The sequence below is a fragment of the Coptis chinensis genome, chromosome 6 (assembly GCF_015680905.1).
Source record: "Coptis chinensis isolate HL-2020 chromosome 6, ASM1568090v1, whole genome shotgun sequence".
In the NCBI taxonomy this organism is placed as follows: Eukaryota; Viridiplantae; Streptophyta; class Magnoliopsida; order Ranunculales; family Ranunculaceae; genus Coptis; species Coptis chinensis.
The window spans coordinates 73,965,827-73,977,328 of record NC_141461.1 but is presented as its reverse complement, the minus strand read 5'-3'; positions in this window follow the sequence as shown (position 1 = coordinate 73,977,328).

Sequence of the window (11,502 nt, the reverse complement as noted above, 5' to 3'; positions counted from 1 at the left end):
GTTGTTGCTGCTGCCTGCTACTACGAACCTGCTTCTATTTGGTATTTGTTTTTCTTACACATGTTTGTTATTTGTATGTCAGTTTGTTGTACATAAATATTTAAGATATTGGTTGAGCTGGGCTTTAAGTTATCCCTTATGTGTAAAAGATAATTAGTAATAAGATTTTCTCAAGTTAGTTTTAAACTTTTGAAGTTTTTACTAAATATAAGCTTGTTATGTGCATCCCTTGTTTTCCATCCAAAGCAAGTACATCTTGAAGCGTGCCCAAGGAAATAAGCCAACATTGTTGAGGCCTTTTTAAAAATATTTAATACGGTATTTATCTAATTATCTTTAATTTGATTTTTTCAGGTGTTTTCTTATTTTTTCAGGTGTGATTTTTCATACAAATCTATTAATCTGTTCCTAAAGTCTTAATTAGAGACTTGGTTTATCTAGTAAATTATATTGCACTATCATCTACTTGTACTATTATAGATATTTACAGTAGGTCAGTAGTAGTACATTGTCTATCAATTTTTATATTAGTAGTGCATTGTAACGGTCTTGAAGTGAATTCGCAATTGATTTCTTTTACCCCATTTAATTTTCCGGCCAAGGCACATTCGCACCACAATGTTCATATAATTTTGCGTTTTAGAAATGATTGCATGACCCCACGAAGTTCATCTAAAATTTCAGTTCTTTTCTACGTTACAAGGCTTATTGTAAGTAGTTTGTTTTTCGGGTAACTATAGTTGTTGCTACATTTGTTTCTCCTTTGAACTCTTGGAACCTATTACCTTAAACTTATATGTTTTGAGTTGTTTACTTGCATATGGATGCATGATCTAAGGATTTCTATTTTATTTTTTGTTTTGTCGAGATGAGTAGTCTTTATTAGTAGAATGAATGCCTAGTGCCTACCAGCTTTCATCTAAGTTATGAATGTTAAGTTTCAATTTAAGATTGGAGTCTATCTAAACTCTGTTGTTAAATGAAACAGGCAATGTATGTGGCATTTGTTTGTTGCTTTGAAGAATGGAGGTGGTCTATACTGCAACAACTTGGAAATTTTCTAACAAGATTTTCTTTCTAGCTAGTTGTAAGTTCAATGTAATGTGCTTTTTGTATTGTACTTTTCTTTTGGAGGAAAATGTAAGTACAATGATAGAATGAATGCTATATTCTTGAATAGGAATGATGTGTACATGTGCATTTTATGGAGCAATTTGTTTTTTTAAATGTGTTGTTTTGGCTAGTTCTACAGGGGTGTTGTTATTATGTAGAATTTTTGGATGAAAAAAAAGGATGACGATTTTAGAATAACTGTCATAGTGTAAACTATTTGTTGACATTTTATGTTCCACAAAATGACGGTTCCACAATAGTCAATGGGCATTTCTTGACGATTATAACTATAATTTATGACGATTACGTATGAGGTGTCATAATAAAATTTACCTACTATGACATATTAAAGACTAATATATATCATAATGGGAGAAACTTTTAAGACGCCTTTCTATGAACTGTCATAACTTTAATGACGGTTTTGGTTGACATTTTATGACACCCCCAGTAATGACGGCTAGTTTTTCAATCAGAAAGTGTCATGATATGTATGTCATGACAACTAAAAGCTGTCATAGAAAGCCCTTTTTTTAATAGTGCCTCATTCCTATTTATTTTACTCATAATAAAACCCCATTTAATTATTATATATATAATTATCTAACTAAATTAATAAATTAATTATAATTACCTCCTTGCTAAAACTACAACCGTGCGTAGCTCGAGTATAAATACTTGTTCAAATTTGGTGATCAAAGGAGGACTATTCGATTTGTCGTACATAAAGAATTGAAAACAAATATTGTTCATACATGTGTCAATGTTTGAGATTATTATATTTTCACCAAAATTCGATTCTTTCAAAACCGGATCAATTGGTACTACTGATAAGAGCCCAAAACTATAGTTTTAACCCTTTAACAATATTGCTTTTTGACCAATTATGTGATTAATAAGTAAGAGTTAGTACTGTTATCGTGCTCTTATGTATTTCAGGCATTGGAGTCGAATATGTGCAGAAATGCGCCTTTCTTGCAAGATAATCGAGCAAGAGTTGGTTGTTAAGAAGTTTTACGATTAAAGGCCAAGATCCAAGGAGAAAAAGCCTTTTTAAAGCCCGGTCAAAGCTGAAAAGTCAAAGTCAATGCGGGCAGAAATAGCGCACAAAAGTCAAATCTAGCTTATGTCAAATCTTTGGACTCAGACCTCGGAATTGGGCCTACCTTATGTCAAAACGACCGGCTCGGAACGAACTTTCTAATGGTCCAAATCTTGACCTAATTAGAGGAGTAAAAGTTAACGAAAAACCTATTGAAGTCAAATCTAGCTGAAAAGGCCTCTGTAGACTGAAGAAATTGGGTTTTGGGCTCGATTTTCCGACCCAAAACATGGCTCCTCAGCCCATGCACGAAAAAGTAGATATGGTTTTCTCCATTTGAAGACACAAGACTTAGCTCTTAAGCATCTAGTTTATTTTACTTAGAATTATCCAATAACTTGTTTTAGATCTAGTTTTTTTTACATTGAATTAATTAGTTTTCTAGTTAGTTTGAATTAGTGAATGATCCAAGTACTTAGATTTAATTCATTAAATTAGTTATATAGATTAATCTAATTAGTTGTCAATTCAATTAGTTATTAGAACAAGTTTGAATCTTAGAATAAATACTTAGTTTATATTTCAATTTTTGATTTCAAATTCAATCTTGCATTCATAGATTTAGTTGTTTTAAATTGATAATAAGTATTCATAAATTTAGTTCTAGATTAGTTTTAATTTCAGTTGTAATCCATTTGAATCTTAGACTATTGTTAAATTAGATTAAGAAAGTTAATTAGTTATTCAATAATGACTTGTGTTGATGGTTCTTGTTGTAAAAATGATAGTATAATAATTCAAGGATAAAACCTCCATTAGAGGGGTTTGAAGAAGCCTTGATGAAAACTTGATTGTTGTTAGTGTAGAATAGTTCGTAATATTCTATTCCATTCTAGAAACTAATCAGTTCACCATGAGAATGGATTTGATTACTTCACATGCTAGTTGTTAGTTGGTAGAGATTACCATGAACAATTAGGGATTAGAGACACCCAATTGTTATGCGGAAGCATCACAATTAGGATTACAACAATTCCTCGCTAGTTGATTAAGTCGAATTAAGGTGGAATCAAATTCCCCTAATTCATTATCATATAGTCAAATTAGTATTTTCCGTATTTTGAATTATCGCACTTTTATTAGTATAATTTCCATCATTACTCTCATTGACTTTGATAGAACTGATAATCTTAGTTAACGTTAATTCTAAAGGACTAGGAGTCTCATTACTCCACTTAGTGCAATAGCATCGAGAGTGTTGAAAACTTTGATAGTAAAGCAAAAAAATAGTTTTAGTTTTACTTGTGTTTGAGTTTCGTTGCTTATTTGTAGGTAAAACTAACATTTTACATTTATCAAATGGCGCCGCTGCCGGGTTAGTTCTATTTAGATTTGTTTACAGTAGTATTGTTAGTATTTCCAAAGTCCCATTAAACCCACCCACCCTTGTTTGATTCTAACCTGAGTTCGCCCCGCGCCCATCCAAGGCTAACTTTAAGCGTGCCCTGCGCTGAAGCGCCTAGAACTTGAGTTGGACCTGAGCGCGACCTGCACCCTTGATAAAAAACACAAATTTACACACGTTTATCGGCTTTCAGTTACTTATTTCTTAAGTCCGAGGTCCACAGTCCAAGTCCAAAGTCTAAAGTCCAACGTCCGTATAGTCGTACGTTTTAGTCAAGTTACCTTACTCACGTGGGATTGGTAGGATAGGTCGAGTAAGGGATCGTCCAAACCTTAGGGCTCGGATAGGTTCACAACTGGAATTACAACTTTAAGTGAGTAGGATTTTAGGTTTCTTTTTAGTTGGTTTTAATTAAATTAATGGTAATGTAAATTACTACGGTGATTAAATATAGGTAAACAAAATGTAGAGAAACAGGGAGAGAGTTAATCATGCTCATGCAAGAATTATTTTTCAACAGTTTTTATTACCAAATCACTACATCTCTAGTTCGTCTCATTTCGGAGACGACGTCGAGTATTGATCCCTAGTGCATGCCCACATCTCTAGGTCGCATTTCACTAGCATAAGGAGTTTTAATAATACCGCATCTACGGTATATTATCTCCGCCTCTCTGGCACAAGTTCACATCGGCTAGGCGAATTGGAGAGTCATGCGACACTGCAGAGTGGCCATTGAGACAGTTTTACGAGCATCAAAGACTCAACTTTTATGCCGATCGATCATTTTGGGACCGGATGTTAATTCTATGCCTAATTCCTAAGTAGTGATTCTAGAATATTAACGAGTCAATCCGATTTTCACACGAGTAAAGCATAACCACCCCCGAGGGGAATTAGCTCATCATCATAGCAGGAATAATAAAACTTTTTGTATACATTAAGTAAATAAATGCAGGGGACAGAAATTAAACAAGAAAAGAAATGATCATTTATTAAGGGTAAAATAACTACCGTATTAAGGTTGGCTTTGAAATAAAAATGGCGGAAAGTAAGTACTGAAGAAAAACTAAATGTAGCTAAAGCATTAATATGCTGAAGACCTCATAATGAAGGCAACCCCTTCATATTTATAGGCATCATAGGATGACCATCCGTGAATGATTTTAATTTGCTTTTGGCCGGTAGCTGGTTTATTTGTTCAAAACTTTGAGAATCAAAAGTTTTGTTTTGATATGTTTATCTTTTCATCTTTTAGCTGTTTAAAGTTTCGTCTGTTAGCTAATTTCAATTCAAACCATCTGGTTTGAATTGGTACGTGTCTTCTTTCTTGCCAGGTGGTATCAATTTGAAACCATCATTTGCCACCTGCCTATGTTGACTCATCATGCCTTACGGGCCCTGAGAGTGTGTCCACTTAGTGTGTCGTGGTGGCTTAAAATTGGCGTTTTTACTACTTTTTGTCCTTTAGCGAGTTAAATTAGCCGTCGCTATGGCAGCTTCACTAGCCAACGGCACCTAGATTTATCCGATTTGAGCCGGAAGTTTCACGCCTCTTTGTATGTGGGCCGTCTTTAATCGGGTTACGTTCTTTTGGAAACTTGGCTCTAGTCGGGGCTTTGTTGGGCTTTTTACGGGATTGGCGGGAATTCCAATATTCTCGTATTCTTGTACTTGGCGGCTTCACTAGCCAACGTCGGCACCTAGATTTATCCGATTTGAGCATCGGAAGTTTCACCGCTTCTTTATATGTGGGCCGTTACGCAGACCGGTTACGTTATTTTGGGAACCGGCTCTAGTCGGGGCTTTGTTGGGCTTCACGGGGATTGAGTGTGAATTCCCAATATTCCGTATTCTTGTACTTGGCGGCTTCACTAGCCAACGTCGGCACCTAGATTTATCGATTTGAGCATCGGAAATTTCTTCGCTTCTTCATATGTGGGCCGATTCGCCTGGTTACATTCTTTTGGAAACTTCGACTTCCGCGGTCGAAAGTGGGAAACTCAAATGTTCCGTATTCATGTACTTTGATGTATGTTTTATCACTATCTTCATTTTAATTGCGGAAACCTGCAAAAGTACGAAAATATAATTAGTACATGATTATTAAACACATAATCGACCAAAATGCTATGTCCCTCGGGGTTTAATATTACAGTTTTGGGTGCTTATCACACCACCCCTAAAAAAGCACTTTGCTTGTCCTCAAGCAAAGAAGAGACACTAAAGCGATAAGTGATCAAAATGTGTTGTCCTAAGCTAAATCTCATTTCAGAGTCGCGGTTGCACCGACCGTATGCAACAAGGCCTTGAACCACTAGGAATTCCCTAGTGGACGAGTTATAACCCTCGTGAGAGTTTTCAGAGAAGATACTCACAAACTTCATTTATACTACTGGCGACTTCGATAACAAATGCTTGTTTCCTTAATTAATCTCGGATATCTAGACATCTCGCTTAGCAAAGGGAAACAAGGATTTTATTCTTTCGAAATTCAAGTTAATATACATACAATAATCGAAACATCTCACGTATGAGCATGCATGCATTGATCTAATAATGAAATGTCTGGCGAGGGGCGTTTTGGATCCTTTGGATAGCGTCCTTAAGTAGGTTCTCACGGTATGTGTCGAAACACAATTTCTCTCTTATTTTTCCACTCAAGCTTTGCTATCTCCGGTGTCGGTGGGCACCGTTTCCTTACATACTCAATGACGGTCGGAGGAGGCGAGAATTAGAAGTCACAACTACTACTTATTATCACACTATCCTATTCCTAATTGAGCTAGAGGTCTTTATTAGGTGTTATGGGGCTTAGGTGGTAGTGTAGAAGAAAATGGAATGGAAAAAAAATGATAATTATGAGAGAATAAGGTCTTCGAGATATTTATACTAGAGAAATCCTTTTTTCTTTCCTGCTTCCAACATGGTTTCCATACTTGGATTTTTCAAGCTTTTGTATTCCCTTTTGATTTGATCTTTGGGGGAAATTCTAATCTTGATATTTCTTTTGATTTTTGGAAACCTATTTCTATTTTTTTTTTTTTTTTTTTTTTTTTTTTGAAACAGGTAACTGATTTTGATTTGTGCATAGGTTTTTCTCTTCATTTTTCTGCACTTCATCCTATTTCTCATACTCATCATCTAGGTAGGCTTATTTATTTGTGGTTACTAGATGGGTAATGATTTTTATTGGTGAAGTAGAAAGGATTAATGAAAGGTTGATTGGGCAACTAGCTAAAAAAAAAAAAAATTCACAGTCGCGAATTTTTTGGCTATATCGATCCAAAGAATGCCTAAATTCTCGCCTAGGATTTGGTAGTGATCAAGTAAGTAGGCGTGTGAACTTCTCTATTAGGAAGAACTACTCCTGCGTGTCATTACTCATATATCATACATTTTGAGGCTTTTGGTTAGATTCTTATAGGATATGGAACTAAGTTGTCTAACCGTGGGTCCCGAAACTTCACTACTGTGTACATTTAATGATAGTCGGTCGTGAATGCTCATGAAAAGATGTAAAAACTATTGCATACATTATTAAATTAAGTTTCTAAGAACAAGTCCTAATTTTGATACTAGGGTGAGATTTCTAAATATTTTTCATCATATAAAGAGAAGCGAGAATTTGTCACTAAATCGTTTATTTAGACATTAAGTAACTATGTACAACTATGCATGCCTAATTTTTGCAAAAGGTTCTCACCACCCCAAACAGTCGGACCTTTGTGTCCTCAAAGTGTTAAGAGGAAGAAAGAGTATACGAGAGGCTTTGAGCAAAAATAAAGTGACATCTTCCACGAAATTTATTGTAACACACTATATATTATACATCATAAAAGTAGAAGCACACCGTTGTTAGAGGAGCACCTTTGTTAGGTCACTTATTTATTTCACATCAAAACATAAAACAAATATGTACATGCATCAACTCACATTGCCCTGACCTTGAACGGGGGATAGTCCTCCTTGCCTCGTCCCCAGTAGAAATGCCATTCCTTCTCAAGATCCCGCCAATCTATCATAGCTTTCGGACTTCACTCCACTTCCTTTTTCTTTTGCATTGTCTAGATGAGCTATCATTTTATCATCATTAGGGAAAGAACGAACTTTCTTAAGATACCTTGCGAGCGTGTCCATGTCCGAAATCGTAAAGGAACGAATTATCTTGTTTGTTGGACACATAGAAGTCGACCTTTACCCGATCTTGAAAGGTGTACGCAAACTCGAGGGAAATATGTCCACTATCACTATCTTTGAATCGGCGGGGGTGATGTAATCTTGCCGAAAAGACCGAGCCTTCTTAAGATTCTCAATTACTAGTTACGTAATGTCGAAGGGTGGTGCGTTCTCGGGCCAATGCATGGAATGTCTTACACGCTTCCTTTGATGCCGTGGAAAAATGCCAATCTCCCATGATGTTCAGAAGAATAAATAGCATGGCAGTTCCCACATTCATGGTCATACTGGCTAGTGGAATAGTGAATTCTGGCCATCGGCCAGCTTCGGCACGTTCTTTGACGTGGGCAAGGCCATCGCCATAGCGGGCAGCAAAATCGCCATAGTGTTATTGTCCGCAGGTCCTGAAATTCAAGAAGGCTGGTGATAATAATGTTCTGACGTTTGAATAATGTCATCAGTCCTTGTTGAATTAAGCGAAGCCCTTCCATGGGATTAAATACGTTGCATAATGCATTTTCATGAAAGATGTTGTCGGTGGAACAATCTTCGTTGGTTCTGACCGACATGGTTCTTTGCAACGTCGGGATTCGAATCCGTTCCTACATCTTGAGTGAATGGTAAGAATGTTAGGCTGTTCAAGAGGTGTGTGAGGAGAAGTACTAGAAAAACCCCAATGTATCATGATAAGTGTCACAATGGTTGGTAAAGGGCGCCTTTTTCCGCGCGCGTCGATCGCATTCAGAAATTTAATAATGCAAAAATCATTGCGGTTAGTCCGCAACACCCCAGAGTAAATGGAGGAGGGGTTTGGTTATTTCGAAGTCTTAGGCGTGCCTAGGACATTATGAGCTACCCATTGGATCACAGATAATTGGTTCTTTTGTAAAGACCTCGATAAACAATACGGTTTTTCGGTTGTATTCGCCATGAAGGATAGTTGCAAACATCGATCTTTGGATATTATCGAAAGGGAATCACGAAGGTGTACTCCTTGGTTTGTAATAGGAATTTGAAGTACCTCGAGAGATGATTTCCATAGTCAATTCATGTTCGCGATCCGTTAGCACGGACAAAAGAATTGTCCGTTTTGGAAATAACCACTTTTATAAAATAACAAGACCAATTCTCGGAATAAAATGTTTGCTTATGGTGTAAAAGAGGGTACCATCTCGACGTAATATTTCGATTGTAAAAAAGGATGAAAAAGACCATTTTGAAAATTTTCCATAAAATTTTGCTCGGGCATCTAAACTTCGAAAGTGAGGGCCATTAAAGATGGAGTGGTGAAAAATTATTTTGGAAAAAGGGAAGTTAAATTTTGAGGTGTCTATCCTTGGTATAAATAGGCACCCATCCGAAAATGTAAAAGATACGTTCGAGGTGTCACAGGGGTAGTTAGACCACGTGTATCTTCTAAGATATGCGCACAAGTGGATGAAGTGTGGATGAGAAGAATGGGGCATGTGACAAGGAGTGCCCCTTTGTTTGTTTGTTTGTTTTTTTTTTTTTTTTTTAAGGGTTTTATTTACATACAAGGGAGATATACGTGAAAAACACTGGATGTCCAGGGGAGTCACCATCTTAAATCATAGACAACTGTCATGTCGGCTCTGGAGCGAACCCAATCCAGTGATCGTGGCTTCACCTCTATGTATTATGGGGTTAGAGGCGGGGCGGTACCATCTGGACCCGTCGCTACACGGCCTAATAGAATTGCCCTTTTTACATACGGCTATCCTCAAACCGCCCCAAGGGACTCAAAGTAACCAATTATAGGGTTGGTCTGGTGGAATCCATTGCCCGTTTGTGTTCCAAGTATGCAACATCTGAGGTTTTACACGAATCCCTTGTGCAAAACTTAATGCAAAGGGAAAAGGTAACAAAATAAACATATTTACAAGGTAAGTCTTTTAACGTCAGATCCTCAAGACGAATCGAGTCTTTTAATGTCAGATTCTCAAGACGAATCCCATCCTGTGGGAGAAACGGCGCGGCGACGAAGATTATCCTGCGCAGCTGGTGTTAGACAAAAGTATACCTTAAACTGGCTAGTATCGGATAGGAAGTCCGGGCCTAGACAGAAGGGTGTTTGGCAATGCATACACCAGCCCATCCTTCGCGCACGTCGTTTACGAGCAAAAGAACTACGACCATTTCCTATTCGTGATGAGTAAGACTTACACCAAATGATTAGCTGAAGTTCACGAGGTAGAGAGTAGAAAAGGGAAGAGAAGGAAGGAGGTGAAATTTTAGGTACCCATCGTTTACCGAAAAGCACGTTTGCTCGTGGTGCAGAAGACATTTATACTCAGTTCTGTAAAAGAGTTTTCGTGGACTAAGGTTCCGGCGCTTGCAACCACACACCTCAAAGAACTTTGGAGATCATAAGATAGAAGATGGCCCGGCTACCAAAATGGCGTACCCTCTATAGAAACAGGATCGAAAGTACGCCCGATCTAAACATCTAGTCGTGTATCTTTGGATTCGAAGAAGAAGTCCATTCAACATCCGGTGAGCGTAATTCGTGGTAATTTTTTAGGCGTTGCCCATTGACTTGAAATTCACTGTTATCTTTTGGATTAAGCAAAGAGATTGCCCCATAATGTTTCACAGCTGACACAATGAAAGGACCAGACCATCGTGTTTTCAATTTACCAGGAAAGATGTGTAATCTGGAGTTGTACAGTAAAACTTTTTGGCCAATTTTGAAATCCTTACACAAAATGTGCTTGTCGTGCACTCTTTTCATATTAGCTTTGTAGGATTTCGAGAGATCATAAGCATCACTCCGAATCTCCTCTAGCTCATTTAATTGCAGTTTTCGCTTCACCGCTGCCTCGATGATATTGTAATTGAGGGCTTTTGATGGCCCCTAAAAGGCACGGTGCTCAAGTTCAATTGGCGGATGACAAGGTTTTCCAAAACAATGCGGTAAGGAGACATCCCTATAGGTGTCTTAAATGTTGTTCGGTATGCCCACAAGGCATCCGATAAGCCGGAGAGACCGATCCTTTCTTGATGGGTTGACAGTTTTTTCTCGAGAATAGACTTTATCTCTCCGTTGGAGACTTCCACTTGGCCACTCGTTTGTGGGTGGTATGGAGTAGCAACCTTGTGAGTAACTCCATATTTTTTCATTAAAACCCAAAATTTTGTTACAAAAATGTGTACCCCATCATCGATGATAGCTTTGGGAACACCAAAGCGAGAGAAAATGTTTTCTTTTACAAATCTCACGTGCATCTTATGGTCATTTGAAGCGACATCGCGAAAGTGCCTCAATCCATTTGGACACATAGTCTACAAATGACTAAAATGTATAGAAAACCTTGAGAAATAGGGAAGGGTCCCATAAAATCAATGCCCCAAACATCAAAAATTTCCACAATCAATATAGGATTTAGGGGCATCATATTTCGTTTGGTAATTCGACCTAAGTGTTGACAACGAATGCAAGCTACGCAATGTTCGTGTGCATCGCGAAAAAGGGTAGGCCAGTAAAAACCACATTGTAACACCTTGGCAGCAGTTTTCTTTCCACTGAAATGACCTCCGCAAGATTGTTCATGGCAAAAGGATAATACCACGGTGTGTTCCTAATCGGGAATGCAGCGACGAATGAGTTGGTCGGAACAATACTTAAAGAGGTAGGGTTCATCCCAGAAATAATATTTTACAGTGGATAAGAACTTTTTATGATCAGGACGTGACCAAAAGGAGGGGACTTCCTCAGTAACTAGGTAGTTAACGATATCCGCGT